The sequence below is a fragment of the Prinia subflava genome, chromosome 1 (genome assembly GCF_021018805.1).
Source record: "Prinia subflava isolate CZ2003 ecotype Zambia chromosome 1, Cam_Psub_1.2, whole genome shotgun sequence".
In the NCBI taxonomy this organism is placed as follows: domain Eukaryota; kingdom Metazoa; phylum Chordata; class Aves; order Passeriformes; family Cisticolidae; genus Prinia; species Prinia subflava.
Window position 1 is genome coordinate 91,659,542 of NC_086247.1, and position 16,576 is coordinate 91,676,117.

The 16,576-nt window shown below is 42.4% G+C and overlaps 1 long non-coding RNA gene across 5 annotated transcripts in view; it reads right to left on the reverse strand.

Moving 5' to 3' along the window:
• Positions 1 to 51: 51 nt before the first annotated feature.
• The window catches only part of LOC134553590 (uncharacterized), a 62,724-nt gene continuing 46,199 nt past the window's right edge, over positions 52 to 16,576 (reverse strand). For 4 of the 5 annotated variants that reach the window (XR_010081113.1, XR_010081112.1, XR_010081110.1 and 1 more), the window contains 4 exons: positions 15,935 to 16,028; positions 14,695 to 14,802; positions 14,447 to 14,549; positions 52 to 6,961 (listed from right to left, as the gene is read on the reverse strand). This is a non-coding gene — a long non-coding RNA (uncharacterized LOC134553590). The remainder of the gene's footprint in view (positions 6,962 to 14,446; positions 14,550 to 14,694; positions 14,803 to 15,934; positions 16,029 to 16,576) is intronic. The other variant, XR_010081109.1, reaches the window with a different exon arrangement.

Here is a 16,576-nt window from a genome sequence, read left to right on the forward strand (position 1 = left end):
TAATCTGTGAATATAGATGACTGGATCCTTGGTCTCTGGTTTGTCTGTCAAAATGCACATGCCAGCAGGATGTTACTCTGGTTCATTTTACATGCAGCACACAAACAATGTATGTTGTCCTAGAGGTTTAAACTGTGTTTTATTTTATATTAAAACATTCAGCCCAAATGATACAGCCAAGACTGAGAGATTAATAAATTGTAATAACAGTGATTTTATTAACACTGCAAAATTGAAAGTTATGCTTCTGGTAAGAAAATGGATTTTGCCAAAACCAACTATTAGAATGAAATACTTATGTTGTGGTTTTGTACTTTTGTATGTATTCATCCACATAAGCACATGTGAAAAGAACAGGGCATATGCCTTTATTAATATTCAGCTCTTTATTAAAGTGATCAGCTCATTATTAAAGTCATCAGCAGGATTGCAGAGTCCGATCGGAGTTTTCCACGCTGCTGCAGCCATCTGAAGGAGCAGGTGCTGTCCCAGTGGATGCTGAGTCCTTGTTCCCATAGACACAGCTGGCAATTCTCTCTGGTCAACCATCAGAAGGCAGAGCAGTGGCAGTCAGCTCTTTGCCCTCAGGGAAAAGTTTCAAGAGTTTCCTATTTTCTGCCTAAGTCAATTCAGCTAGCCAGTTCCCATTGTATCTAAGCTCAGGTTGTGGTGATTCTTCAAACCAGGCCAGGGGGTGCATCTACTTCTTGCTCGGCTAGGGCACTATCTAATTCTCCTCTGACACATCTAGCTTCTTGTCTTGGGGTGCAGTTTCTCCAAAAAAACTCTCCCAGGATTCACAGGGGCAGTTTTATTTGCATATAAAAATGCATATGCATTGGTCTTGGTCGAAGCAGAGGTATCCCGAAGCAGAGGTATCCCTCTGAGGTAGTTACAGCAAACAGTGGCTGGGCCATCAAGGCCGGAGCCGCTCCTTTTCACATTTTAATGAGGTAGAAGAATGCTGCCTTTCCCTTTGGGGCAGCTTCCCTCTGTCTTCAAACTTGCTAGGGTGTGGGGGTTACAACCAGGAGAAACCCCCATTCTTCCAAAAGGCTGGGTGAAGGCACAAATTGGGAGGAGGGGGGCTGCACTCCCAGAGCTCTTTTAACATGCCAATGTGTTCTCCACGCTTTCCCCAGGTGGACTGGGCGACCGTCCTCCACGGGGCCAGGACAGGGGCAGCCCAGCCCCTCCCGTCCAGGAAGCTTGTTCATAACACATGTATATTATACACATGCACTTTCCTTTAGGCAACCATGCAGTGACATTTGCCAAGGAATAAGAAGTTGAATAAGCAACTAAGACAAAGCTGAAGGTTTTTTCTTTTTCAGCAGCAGAAATAATGTTAATCAACTATGGGGCTAGAAATTTTTGGAGGGCCTTCAGCAATTTCCCATTAATTTTCTCATTTAAGAATCTCCACAAAAAACAACAACAAAAAATAGTAAAGATATTTCAAGATAACATACTTTTCTTGTAAAGGAGGAATTTTAGCTTTTTTTGTAGAAACTGTTGGTGTGTTTCTTCTGGATTGCCTGGAGAATTGACTCAAAGCAACCAGAGGTATGTTCCCCTTCCTTAGGGCTTTAATATGATCCATGGGACCCCCAGTGCTCTGTCAGCTCCAGAGGCACAGGACAAGTGAGGGATTCTGGGTTGGAATGTGTGTGTCAGAGTGATGCCCTTACATGGGTTTTGACGAGGTTATCCTCAGATGAAGGAGTAAGGCAAGCTCAGGAGCTGACAAGCACAAATAAATCTCCAAGTGAATGACCTGGTAGTTTGTGTGTCTCCTGATTTCCTATTTAGTTTTGTTTTGGGAGTGGCTACTGTCTTATGCTGTTGTGGCTATGTTTTCTAATCTCACAGATGTCTGCCAGCTGCTGGATACTCAGAAGAAGACAGTCACTTGGTCTCTTTCCCGTAAGCCATGTCCCCGAGTAAGTTCTCACACACAGAAAAGAAATTCAGGGCAACAAAGAGATATCAGTGAAAAGGTTCTTTTAGAGTAAAAATTTGGTGGAGATTAAAATAGGGCAAAAGTTCAAACGAGAATGAGCCACTGCCAAGCAAGCAAGAATCTTGGCAAAAAACAAGGAAAAGAAACATTGGTTTAAAAGGCAAGTAACCATGGCGAGGCAACAGCTCAATGCTAGAATCTGGTTAAGAACTAATATCACACAGAGCTGTGATTGTTTATTCAAGGCTAGCCCATGGGAGAACAGTTGTCTCCAATGAGCGTTCTCACAGCTTGGATCCAAAATTATAACTGCATTTTTTCAAAGCATCCAGCACTTCAACACTACCCATTTACTGTTAGACAAAAGAAAAAGCAAGTACGAAGTTTTTTTCTTCGTGTCCCTTGTGTGTTTAAGGCAGAGCTTTACATATGGAAAGGCATTTCATGTCAGCTGTTGAACCAGTAACATGCTATTCTGCAGCAGTTGCCAATGGAAACTGTTGATACATTTTCAGTACCTCTCCCAAGTTTCAGAAGAAACTGGAAGCAGTGTATGATTTAGAGATGTTTTGTTTGTGTGGGCTTTTGGAGAGTGAGAGAAGAGGTCTTACATCCCTGAGCTGCATTACTGCAGTTGTGACACAAAACAGCTAATGGAGTGTGGGAGCTAACAGCTGTGGAATTAAGTTTAGGCGTGAAATAAAAATAATGGCAGCTTTGATACAAGTAATAATTTACTAAAGATGTTTTGTGGCTATCAGCAAACTCACAACATATGCACACATCCATACACCTGCTTAAGTTGTGCACCTGTTGTCCTACAAATAAATCAAAAGGGAAAAATGGGAGCTTCCAATGTTCTGCTATAAATAAAAGATGATTAATACCATTATAGTGACAAACAGGTATTGGCAGCACACAGAAAGAATGGAAGATTGTCATCTAATTTGTGCTTTTGTTTCAACATCTAGATGAGCTTGGAATACATATACAGTGCTAGAGGGCACAGCTGCAGCCCAGCAGATGAGAAAGAGAGAGCAGGTCAAATTCATCTCTCACTGTAAGTCAAAAGTAGCTCAACCAAAGCACGAATTATCATGGAAATGAGCACCATGTGATTTTCCTACAATCTGGAGGATTTTGTCACTTACACAAATTTATTGCTCAGAGCTTCTCAGCCTGAGCTACGACTCAGTGGTCTGTGCTGGGTCTGCAGCTCTCGACACTTCTGGGAACCTGACTTTGCACCTGTTCTTTGGACACCTGTAGGTCTGCATGGAAGGTCTCTTTTTGGAATTAGTATGCACATCCTTGAAAAGATCTTCAGGCTAAGACCTAAATCCCCACATTGGCACTTTGTGGAATCGTTTACGTGTCTGCAGAGGGTGGCTTTGAATATTGCTGGAGTCTTTGGTTTCTTCAAGTCAACAGGGCACATAGAAATTGCTGTGTAGACAACTTCAAAGCTCCCGTTTACCCACAGACTAATTAAAATTTAGGCAATAGAAGTACAATTTCTTTGAAGTTTTCCACTTCAGAGCTGGCTACACTGGCTGTCAAGGTAATTAAAAATATTTTTTCTTGAAGTAGAGGGTTGGATTTTAGAGGATAGAGTTAAATTCTTCCCCTTGCCTCTGTCCTGTCCTCCTCTACCTCCCCACCCCATGCCCTTGGATGCATGGCATTCCCCTCCACCAAGGCAGCTAACTGCTTGTGGAATTGCCTCTCCTGGATTCAGACTCTCAGGTAGGCTGAGAATGGCAGTTGGGCAAATCACTCTATATGAGAGCCATTCCTTGATTTATGAGGCAAGACAATACAATTTATTTTGGTGTGTTGATGGCGTCTGAATCATGTTTTGCCCATTCTTGAGTAAATGTAGCCTATATTAGGGGCAGAGAGACAGGGAACTCTGTGTGTGATATGGCTGCATTTTCCCTGTGCCTTCACAGTATCGAGGAGCATCTCCCAAGGCTCACAGCTGCCATTGTATCAAGCCAAACTGCTACAGCACATTAGAGAGAAATGCAGTCTTCTATTCATTTTTTTTCTTCACCTGTCATCTAACGAGAAATCATGCAAAGCAGGAGCCCCTCCTCAGGCTTTCTGTATGGAAAAATCATAATCTTGTCCTTCTGTGGTGTTCTGCATCCCACCTGCACTATGCTAACCTCCTAATGTCAGACTCTGTATCCCTGGCACATCAATGGAGCTGCACAGGAAAAGCAGAATTTGGCACCTTGGTTTTATCTGTTTAAGAGCTCAGAGGTCTGCAGGAGCACAGAGGCTTTACATTTATTTTTATTATTATGTATACTTTACTGGGAGTAGAACAGGAATGCCCACATTTGATGCCAGGTTCTTGTGCAGGGTAAAATCTGCTTTTAGATTATTTCTGCACATTTCTGATCTGTGATGAAAATCTCTGAAGCATCATTCATATTCACAGCTTGATCCAAGGGATGCTGGATCCCTCTCTGCACAGATAAATCCCTGCTATAAACAGGCCCTTGCACAGAAATCAAGAGGCAACCCAAAGCATATGTGAAAGTGAACTTGGCCCACTTTTAGTGCATAACTTAAGTCTGCTAAACAGGAATATATGTTCCACTTTTGTGTTATTGTTTTTTCCTTGGTTGACAGTGAGAGCCTTTGGATTCTGCAGTATGGAGTGAGGACACATTGTCATTCTTCCTTGATGATTTTTTCCTTCTTCACCGTTGTCAGGAATTCACAATCCACATGACTCATGTTATGTGAGCAAATATTGCCTTAGTTTGAATTAATTTATTTTTGTTGCAATCACCTTTGAATGTTACTATAGTAATATCTCTGGTTTTTCCCGTCAAGGAACTGTCACAGACAATTTCATAAACCTTCTATGGAGCTACAGGGCAAGAAAACAATGCATGTATTTTACTATTACTGTGCTTGCCTGTAAATAATAAGGATATTTTAAATGCACATAATTGCATCGTAAATAAAGAATACAAAGATACCAGAATAAAACAGGTTTAAAATGAGAAAATATTGATATTAAAGTTCATATGATCTCCCTTGCTCAGCCTTTGCCCAAAACTCTATCTCATCCCATTCATGCCTTTTTCTCTGGGCATTAACAGTTCTAGATATTGTAACTGAAAAAGAAAATTCCCTAGCTTTGTTCTCCTTCGGCAGTAGCACACTATCCTTCATCCACTGTAAGGAAGGGCTAGGTTGTATTGCTGGCTGGAACATGCCAAGTCGCCTGGTAGCAAGACCATTTCATTTGGTCTCTAGGCATGAGAGGATGAAGCATCCTCACTGGAAGGTTCTGAAAGTAGGACTCTTCAGATACTTCAATTGCTAAGCTTCAAGAAGTCTTCTTCAGACACAGACATATGGTGATTTTTATTTTATATATGTATATATATGTATACAATTCGCCACATTTGAGAAAAATGTCCACTAAAATGGCAAACAAGCATATGCACAGTAACATCCTGAAAGCAGATACTCAGTTTCAAGCAGCACAGTGTTAGGGCATCTGAATGAAGGCTGTATGTTTTTTGTTTTTCCAGACAAATAACTTTCCTTGATTTCAATCTCAACTTCATAGAAAACCCAAAAACTTAAAATATTTTGATTGAGTTTCTCCCAAAGCTTTAGCTTTGCATGGACAACAGGGAAAGAAAAATACTCAGTTTAATGATTTAACCATTAAATGTTTAAACAACTTAACCTGGCAATGTTCTGAGAACATAAGAGCAGAGTCTTGCAATGGGAAGATCTTCAGGGAAGAAACTGGAACTTGTGTGTTCCCTAAAGCAGAGGGAAACCTGTGTGTCCAGTGAGGTTTATGTACATCTGTCTCCTGTCACTCACAACATTCCATACTGAACAGTTTGCCTGGCACTCCCATGTGTGTGGCTTGGTGCATCATCTTACGTTGCTTACCCAAGTGTGGCTTTTCCTGAAATTTAAGAGTTGGTTCAAAGCACCTGAGAAGGGGTTGATTTGTGAGCTCTTCTTCCTAGATTGACATGCAGTCAGGAGATGTAGACCCAAAGAGACAATTCAACATTCCTGGAGTGTCTGGCAGGAATTCCTCTTTCTTCTCATCTCTGCCTTCCTTGAACTTCCTGCTGCCAGTTCTCCTCATTGTAAGAGTGGAAGTGCCAATCCTCAAGATGTCAGAGGGTGTAGGAGAAGCTGCTGTCTGCTGCTGTATGAGCAGAACCAGCCAAGTGTCCGAGTTTGTATTTAAGCAATAGGATCAGACCAAAAAAAAAAAAAAGTGAGCACAGGTTTTCAGTGAGCCTGAGATGAACTGGAGAACCATCCACACTCCTGGAAGAGTGGAGCCTAAGCAGAGCCTCAGTAGGCATAATGAAGTCCAGCCCTGCCCTGGGAAAGCGATCTCTTTTTCCAGTGAGCATTTGTCCATTGAAAGAATTTATTGTCTCTTTAAAAGAGGTTGAAAACACAGACCGACTAGGAGAGGACACATGTATTCCCCATGTTGAGGGAGGTTACCATGGCGGAGTCCCACTACTGGAGTCACAATTTTCTGCTGCTGTACCATATGCTTCCCATAGAGACCTGTTATTTAAGTTTCCTTATATATCTCCCAGAAAAGGGTGCTGTTAGGTAACAAAAATCTGTCAATTTCTTTATGGCTAGATCAGTGGTAGACCAAAGACAAGGATTATTGCATGGATGGTTTTTTCAGGGTCGTGAACCAGCCCACACACACTTCTTGTGGTTACCATTTTATCAGTCACTGTAAGCAGGCAACAGGCTCTCACTTCAGCTGCAAAGAATGAAACATTTTAGATGATGAAATGGTGTTGGGAACTTGACATAGCTGTGGGATAAGATCTTTTTAAAAGTATGTGCCTGTACCTTATGCAAACAAACAAATGTCCATAGTTGGCTTGTGGCAAAAGGTGAAGGAAGGGCTGGTATGGAAACACTGCAGGACAACTTCCAGGGGAGTATACAAGTACTAACTGGAGTCTGTAAAGTAGAGGGAGGATAAAACATTGATGGTGTGTGATGGGACATTGCACAAAAGGAGAAGAAATAAGAGGAGGCAATAGTGAAGAAGAGAAGCTGGAAGAACAGAGAACCATTGGAGAAGGGAGAATGGCAGGCAGCAGAAGCATGGAGTTTAGTAAAAAATATAGAGACTCACAAGTACAGGAGAGAAATGTTTTAACACTGCAGGAGGATAAATTTGGAGGCAAGTTCTGTTTATTTCCTTGGCCAAAAGTAAGCCCTCATGCTTTATAGAACAAGCAAAGCTCTCTCTGGTAGCATCTCTTATGTCAGCTCACTGAACTTTTGGCATGCTGCTGGCATGTTGTCCTCCCTGTGGTGCAGGAGGGTGATTGGAAGCATTTTGCCAAAGTCACTTTCAATGAGACAAAATTCCAGCACCTAGGGCCAAGAGCCCAATCTGAAGAACTTTGTACACTTGAACAGTTTAACCTCTACTTCCTTTTTAAACAAAAACGTGTTTGCAAAGAGGAATCCACTGTTCAGTATTTCACTCAGCAGCTCTGAACTGAGACCATATTCAAACTATCTGCAGGGATGTATTTGCAGAGGTTTCATCACTAGCAAACTGTACTTGGTAGGCTCACAATGTAAAATACAGACTTATTATTTCCCATCTATTTTGCCTTTTAGCATTTGTCCATCATGCACTGACACTTCAAGCTGGCTTGCTATGATTAGCTGAATGTGGCAGAGAGATTTCTCACATCATCAGTCAGAGCTCGTGCTCACAGTCCTGGGCTGCAGCTGAAAGTCAAATCCACTGAAAATCCAAGTGAAACCCTTGAACTGTTATAACAACCTGATGGCCACTGGAAAATTCTTTCCCTTTTTCTTTCTTTTTCTATTAGAAAGTTTTCGGTGAATAAGGTCTAGTACCAAGAATGAGGTGTGGGGGTGAGGAAGCAGCTGTAGCAGGGGGAAGAGCAGAAGAGGCAAGTTATTTCATATACACATATACAAATGTGCTGTGCATATGTCATGGCTCACCAGGACATGAATCTGCAGTGGAAATTAGAGAGCTAAGGGAAAAGCAAGAGTAAGTTTTTCATTTGGAGTCACACTGGCTTTTCTTATAAAGTCTTTTTGGTCTTGGCTTCCCACACTGATGGGCCTGGTCAAGGCATTTTAAATTAAGTAATGGTTCCACCAGAAGCTGTTTTGCAATGAGAGGGCTGGCTGGATTATGTGGGCAGTGGTCACTCAGTCAGGCCACCAGCTGAAATGTGCTCAGCCTTCTCCAGCAGCAGTTCTGATCAGATGTTGCTTGCTGTGGGGACTGTGAGATGAGAGATCTTGGCTCAGTTTTTCTGGGCCACGGATCCTTATCACAGAAAGGAAGGAAGGAAGGACAAGCTCTCATTTAAGAATTTCCATGGAAATTTTTGCAGAGACCATGAAAGCATAGACATGAAGGAAAAAATCATTCAAAGTGGACAATGTTCCATTCAGAAGGTGGCAAGCCCACCACAAACCTGTCACAGATAGGAGAGAACTTCCTGTGCAGGATCATTGGGCACCATCTGGTGAACAGGTAGAAAATGCCTGACTTTAATTTTGTATTACTGCTGACTGCCATGGGAGTTCTTTTGAGCTGTAGGAAATCATGATAACAAAGCACAGTGATCATGTCACTTTAATTTGTGCAACCAGCAAGGATGTAGAATTATGAGGAATATATGTAGAAAATCCCCACCCTTCTCCCTCAGGGAAAGTTACACTCAGAGACCTATAGCAAAATGAGATTTCCAGAATGATACCAGCTCACCTTTATAAGAAAAACATAATATTTAGGTGGCTGGTTCCTCCCTCCTCTTCCCCCATCACTAAATACTTTGTATTTAGCATAAAGCTACTTTAATCAAGGAGTAGTCTTGGTTCCACAGGTGAATATTCCCATTCAGTTGATAGATCCAGAATCAAGCCCTGAATTTCCTTGTCCAGATAATTTAGGGATTTATAATTTAGTAGTTTCTACTGAATTAAGAATTGGTGATGTTTTTTCCACTGCAGTAAATGGAAGGTGCTGCTGCCAAAATACCTGCTACTTTGTGAGCATGGAAAACCTGATGGTTCCTTAAGGTGTACTAAGGAGCTACAGACCCTTGAAAGGAAGTTACAAGGAACCACATTAACACATAAGGCACGTTCCATGTGAAAAACAAGGGAAGTGTTATGAGATGGATAAGAAACATATTCTTATCCATCTTATTCTGTTGGACTGCGATGCCTCAATAGGAAATCAAGGTCACTGCAGGCACTCTCATACATCAGATAGGGCTGCCTCTACCCTTATTTTGAGACACAAGTGCCAAACAAAGGCCATATGACTGTCTGTGGCTGCTTGTTTGAGGGCAGAGGGCTGCATGTTAAGTTGTCACGTTAGTGCTTTTCACCATACAGGCCACTGTATACCTAGGTACTCTGTGCCTCAGTTCCCTGTTACAACAGGGAATCAGAGGCTTTATTTATTCACCTTTTATAACATCTCTGAGATCACAGAATCACAGAAAGATGGAGACTGGCAAGGACCTCTGGAGATGATCTTGCTCCGAGAGGGCCACAACTCCGATGCTCAGATGCTGGGTGCTATACAGTAAGATAAATTGGCTCTAGATAATCACTATTTTCAAATAGGAAATAATTTCAGGTTTGAGGCTCATTGTTCTTGAAATGCAGATGAACACATGCCATTCCCTCCCCCTCCCGCCTCCTCTCAGACCCAAAACTGGTATTGAAACTGGCAACTGTCTTTACATATTTTTTCATTCTTCATTCATGAACAACATAGCCAACAGTGAGAGAGAAAAGATATAAAGACAGTAAATATCACATTTCATCAGATGAACTCTCTCTACCTTCATATTTTAAAGTACTCTGGACCAGTTTCATTCGAAGGGGTTAACCCTCCATCCCAGAGACCAAAAGGTTACTCACTCCCCACCCACTCTATTCCCATTTGCTGAGGAGAGGCACTGCAGATGTTAGGGGTGCAGGGTGCCCAGGAGCTCTGTCCCATCCCAAGTGGTGCCCACCTGCCATGGCAGCCAGCTCTCCTGCGCCATGCTCAGCTCCATCTAACAGGGGAGGAAGCTGGCATTGCAGCAGCTTGGGCAGAAGGGCTCATGCTTCACATGGTACCATCCAGAACAACCAAATTCCACAAACCCTGCTTTCCATGGAAGCTCAGTGAGGTGAGGAACCACATCACCTCCTGAAGAAATCTACTCCAGGCCCTGACAGACTCTCTCAACCTATGGGCTGCAAGGTGGAGGCCAGGCTGGTGGAACCATTGTGGCTGGTGGTAGGAGGGCCTAGGCTACGTTGGCTTGTGCACAGGGTCACAGAGCATTTCAGATCACCCACATCCTAAACCATTCAAGGCTGGTTCTCTCCCTTTCACACAGTAACTAGATTGATAGATTGAGATTTAATTAAAAATGATCAGCTACTGCAAGGACAGGCTTTTTTCTTCTTTTTTTTTTTTTTTTTTTTCTTTTTTTTTCTTTCCCCAGGCACTTGGTTTGCATGTTTACTGTGCTAAAAACAGTTACGAGCAATCTGGATAGCCCTCTGTTAGCTGTGATGAAAACATTCTCCAGTATCTGACAGTGCCTGCCACTGAAGAGGCCCAAGAAATACTCCAGCTCAATGGGGAATGATCCTAGCTTTCTACAAACAGCACACTGAAGACCTGATGCTGCCTTTCACCTGGGGCCAGTGCTGTGGCATCATCCCTGGTGGGGATTTGGGTTTGTTCATGGTTCTGACAGCCAGGACACAGGTACTGATGCTTGTGGGCTGCAGTGGGATACACCTTGTGCTCATCTTCCGTCCACCACGCCACATTGCTCACAGAACTGTGGTGGATATGAACGTGGGTGGAAAGGAGCTTGCTGGCAGGGTCTGATGCTCTTGGGGGTGACTGACACATTCAGCAGGGAAAATAACAAAACTTTACAATCTCTGCCCTCTGGTGAGCTCGGGCACCAAAAACCAATATCTTTTATAGCCAAAATCTTTACAGAAATATTAGCCTGACAGAAGATGGGGTAGGAACAGTAGCAGATCAGAATTCTCAAGACAGAAGTACTTTCTGCCTTGGAAATGCCTGACCACTGCATCCCCTCATGGGACGTGGCTGAGGACCACTGCCCATTCAGCAGCAATGTAGTGCTGTGACCATGGCCAGATCCCCTTCGTCTTACTTCAGTCTACTTCGTGGCATCATTTTCCCTTCAGTTGTACAAGCCCTTTCCCTGGCTGCAAGGCTGTTTCCTGCTCCTGCATGCCACTGTCCATTCCCATGGTCATCCTGCAGTTTGCCACTCTCCCTTTTGTACCAGTGTGGGGCCATCCCTATGCTGGGGTATAACATTCTTAACATTCCTGTTAAGAAATCCTCAGTAGGGAGTTGCACTGAGCTCAATGGTCAGGTGGGGCCAGTCCTGCAAGCAGGGCTGGCAAAAAAAGAAAGAAGGTTCATCTCTCCTTTTTAGTGGCAAGGAATCTATTCATTACCAATTCAGTGCTCCCAAAAGTCCTTCTGGTTTGCTTACAGACCTTTACTGATAATACAAAAAATTGTCCTTCTTTTTCACCTCACACACAAACACAAACATTTGGTTAATCTCATGGTTAGGATTATTATTTTTGTTGGTGCTAGTGAGCTGTAGCGAGTCAGAGCATTCCCAAAGCAAAGCTGTTTTGTTACCAATTTTGAAAATGCCTCTGTCCATCATTATCAAATATCCTAAATACCCATGTTCAGCAGCATTCTGCTGGTACTTAGATTATGAGTCACTGGGTAATTTAGCCCTGCAAGTGAGATTGTAAACTGTTCTCCCCCTGCCTTTTCCAAGAGGAGATGCCAGTGGGGGACCTTCATTATTATTCACTGTAACATACATCTGTTAGCCCCCTCAGCCACTGCATGAAAATATATAAGGAGAGGGGGAAGAGCAGAGGGAGAGCTTCAAAATGTTTGTAGCTAAGGCAGGAGGCAGGGATGCACCCTGAGCTGCGTCTGTCAGTCTGACAAGGACAGCGAACGTTTGCCGTCTCTCACAAAGCCATTCTTTGTGGCTTTTACAAGCATTGAGGCATTAGAGGTAAGAAAGGCACTGGCTGTAGCTGAGGAATAACAGCAGAGCTCAGGTTGGTAATGCTGCTCAACAGCCCAGTGTTAGGGCTGGATCTTGGGTGTGGATGTAAGTGACCCACTTAAGGTTTTTTGTTGCTGTTGTTCAAAAAACCTCACCGTCTACCTTCTGTCCCATTGAGACTCAGCTACGACAGAGTCATACTTCATATTCATCTATAGGAACATCTGGCCCATGTCTAACATTTAATTTCCACACCATTAGAGTCAAACAATACGTGTACATCAGTAGATAATGTAATGCATTATCACGCAAGGCAGAGAGCAGCAATTTATTAGCCTAATTTAAAATAGCCTTCAGCAAAAAATAGTGCATCTTAATTCATGGATCTGAAAGGAATGACATATTTTCCTGTAAAATGCAAAGGTATGAACAGAGACATGCTTTTCCACAGTGGCGCATATATTATTTCTTTTTCTTGTAAATCTTTTAAAAGATGAATTATCAGTTCTCTGTCCAAAAAGAAGAAAAAAAGAAAAAAAAAAGAGGGAAAAAAAGGAGAAAAAAGGAAAAGTTCAAAACCAAGGTACAACCATAATAATACAAAAGAAAAGATCTTACCAAGGGGACAAAAGAGAAAAAGGTGCCCCAGAATACAAGCAAAAGTGACCTTTCTTTTACAGTGAAGTTGTGATCTGAATGCGAAGATCACTCAGATTTTCCAAGCTCATATTTCAACAAATCTGAGCACCTCAAGTGCACATCAAGCATTTCCTCCTCTTTTCTTATCTATTTCTTTAATCTGTCTTTTCCAATAAGAGACAATCTCTGGATAGGACCAAAAATATCAAAACAAATTAGAAACCTTTGCCGACCTAGCAAAATGAGTCACTTTTCACAAGCCTTTGATTAAAGACCGTAACTTCCTTCTAGGGGGAAATTAACTTCCCAAATGGCAGAGCAACAGCAGGCTTACGTGGCACCCAAAGTTCACTTCAGTTCTCTGAAGCGGGATAAATTTTCTCACTTTTGGTTAATGAATACATCACAGACTCTGACAATACTGCTCAGCTCCAATCTCTAATGTACCCAAGGTTTACAGCTGTCTGAAGATGAGATTTGTATTTGGCAGCTTTTCGGGCTATCTTTTTTTTTGTTTGACATCAAAATGTCATTGAAAAACTACATAGCCTTGGAGAAAAGTCTGACCCAATAAATCCTGCATTGTTTTTCCCACTGTGGAACAACTGTGCTAGGAGAACTTGGGGGTTGCTGTGCCCCACCTGGGATACAGCCTGGAGGTGGGAGAGTACCCACTCCCTCAACACCACTTTAAAGAAAGCAGATTATGAGGACATGTGTAAGGTGTTTTAAGAGCTTCTTGGAAGGCTTAGACACAATAACCCATAGTTCTGGATCTGATCAGCTTAAGCCCTGCCAAAACTGAAACTGTGCAACAATCAAAGCAGAACTTTTAGATGACTGGGAAACATTTAGGATAAAATAAAATGTTTATCTCAAATATCTGCATCAGTGCCACCTTTGTTTGGCAGCACCTGAATGGGGATTACCAAAATCTCAGACGTGGATTTTCCTCTAGACAACATATAAATGAAAATCCCAAACAAAAGAAGCCTTAAGGTTAGTTATTATTTTGAATTAAAGACAATGATCTCCTTTTCATCCCAATGAAGTGCTCCTTTCAGTGGGCTTGCGCGGAATAGCAGAGGGATGATTGGTCATGGGGAATTGCAAACATAAAAACACAGAGAAGAAAGAAATGGCAGCAACCCCAGGTTCTTGTGGGAGCTCTTCTGGTCAGGCCAGGGCAGGACCTGCTTGCAGACCATCTACAATGTTTCAACTCTACTGGGGCCGAGGGACTGGGCTGGGAGGGAGAGGATGAGGGTGTATGAGCACACTTCATGTGACAAGGGCACTGAGACTGGAGATACAGCCCCATAAAGAAAATCCCACAGCAAAACTGTGACAAGGCATACTTATCAGCAGTGGCAAGGGGAATTCTGGAGCTGAAGCTAAAAAACTGGTATGTTTGACCAAATTAAACAAGTATTCAAGCAGAGAGACAGTTTCCCTGCTTGGAGAAGGACTGGTATTCATGTGTGTAGAAAAATACTCTGCTACTGACTTAAAACATGAACGGAGGCAAGAACAGGGAGGATCCAAATTCCAGCAGGTGACTGAACTCAGTAGTCAAATAGATCACTGATCTTCTGAAAAGAACTATAAAAGAAGGTCTCAGAGATTTAGAAAAAGTCACACCTGACACATGTCCACTTGATACATGTCAACAGAAAGAGAAAACCAGTAAATCTCATACCAAACAAAATTTCTCTCATCCAAAGGGCTGGTGTAGTGGAAGGCTTCATCTGGATGCTTCACTGACTGACTGCAATACAGCACCATGGCTTGGGGTGGGGGGCCTGCCGTGTATGGAAGAAGTGAATGATGACACATTAGCAAAAGATTTTGGCTTTTTCATCTCCGCTGGAAAGGAAGGGGAGAGTCCTCTGTCTACCATACTCCATGATGTATAAAGTGACCTGGAATGAAACTGCTGTATCTTACCTGACCTTCTGTTTACCATCCCCTTATTAAAAGGCACGGGAACATACTCTCCTGGCACAGTTCCTACCCTTGTTAGGATGCAGCTTATGCCGAGGTACCTGCGTCTCTCTAGGAAGGAAATAAGACAAAGAAAAGGTGCTTGCATTAATGCTGCCTCAGGGCACCAGCAAGTTACGGGTTGGTGGGTTTTACAAGACTACTTACTATGCTATTCAATTAAAAAAAAAGAGCCGTTACCATAGCAACACCCACATCTAATGGCTCTTATGCTACCTCTGAGATACAAAGCACCTTCTTACAGAGATACATTGACCAATACAGCATGTCGTGGGAAGTTTTATGCTTCAAGCAATGGTTTAAAGGGGAGAATGTGCGTTCCAATAACCAGACATATTTATATCCCCAGGTTGTAATATTAATTTATAACAAATTGTTTTTCTTCCTTGATATCTCTTTTCTTCTCATTACCATTTCTTTTCTAATAGCACTTGCATTTTTTTCTTTTCCTCACCTGCTCGTATGGATGATATTTGATTAAGTACAGGATGAGATTTGCATATGGGAGCTCTGCGATGTGTCCCACAGTTAGGTGGATCATATCTGACTGTAGATCTCATATCTAGAAAATGCTACAACTTTATCATAGCTGAGCAGTCACGGTGGCCAAAGGAAAGCCAGGGGCGAGTAGGTGTTTGTGGAATGCGTTCTGGCACTGTTGGTGGTAAAAGATTGGTTTGCTGTCCTGAAAAGGGATGGAGGGCAGCCATTTTTATTTCCTTTGCCCAGCAAGATAAAGTGGGAAGGTGAGGTGGTGGTTCATCTTCCCCAGAGGTGTAGAAGGGGGTGCAGAAGTCTCTTTCTTGTCCTTTGTCTCAGGATGATTGAATGGGAGAGAAGTTACACAACCCCTCAAACATGGCGAGAGCAAAGTTAACATCCTCCCAGACATGCTGGAGCTGGAGAGCCACAGTCAGAAACGTGAGGACGAGAGAAGGCACAGCTGGGCCTCAGGATGTCCTCTGCACTCCTTGGCTCTCTCTACAGACATTTTATTTCTCTGCAACAAGTGACAGAGGCAGAACAAGATGCAGCAAGTTTCTGCATCACCCGTCCCCAACTGCTGCTTTAAATATACCCCTACCACGTGGCACATTGCTGGGTCACTTGGGCAGGCAGGACTGGCTTCCCTGGAGACCTTGGAGGGACACAGGACAAATGCAGGAGTCCCAGAGCTGCTTACCTTTCCCTGGGCAAAGCCCAGCTTGGACACTCTGGGTCTCACAGCTTGTATGCCACTTGAGCTCCCGCTGTGCCTCTGAAATGTGGGGTCACTGCTGACAATTAGTTTCCAGAAACAAAAAAGAGAAAATGAATCTTCAATAACCTCTGATTTTGAGTCCCCTAATTATATAGCCAGCTCAGTAGGAGAGGAACAACATGTTTGTCCTTCCTACACCAAATATTCCCTGTAAATCTAAACAAAAAAAAAAAAAAAATCCAGAAAAAAACCCCACTAATGATTTAAAGAAAAAGAGATACCAATTAGTCACAGTAATTATTATTTAGATATAAATTATCTTCAGAAACACAGGACACCGGTATTTTGTTACTGCAGCATCACTGAAAAATGTCTTTCATTCAAATTGCAAGATTGAACATAATTTCCATGTTATTTTTCTGTGAACACAGGGCTCCATGTATTATTTGTGATGTTCCTAATTTTTAATTACCCCAAATTAAAACAATGGAATGATATATGATGAATGAAACCAAGCATATGTTAAAAATGTCTAAACAGTTTTACCTGGCAAAATGAACAGAAATATAAATTGCTTGTAGTGCATATTTAAAAATTCAATAGCAAGCTAAAATTATCATTTGC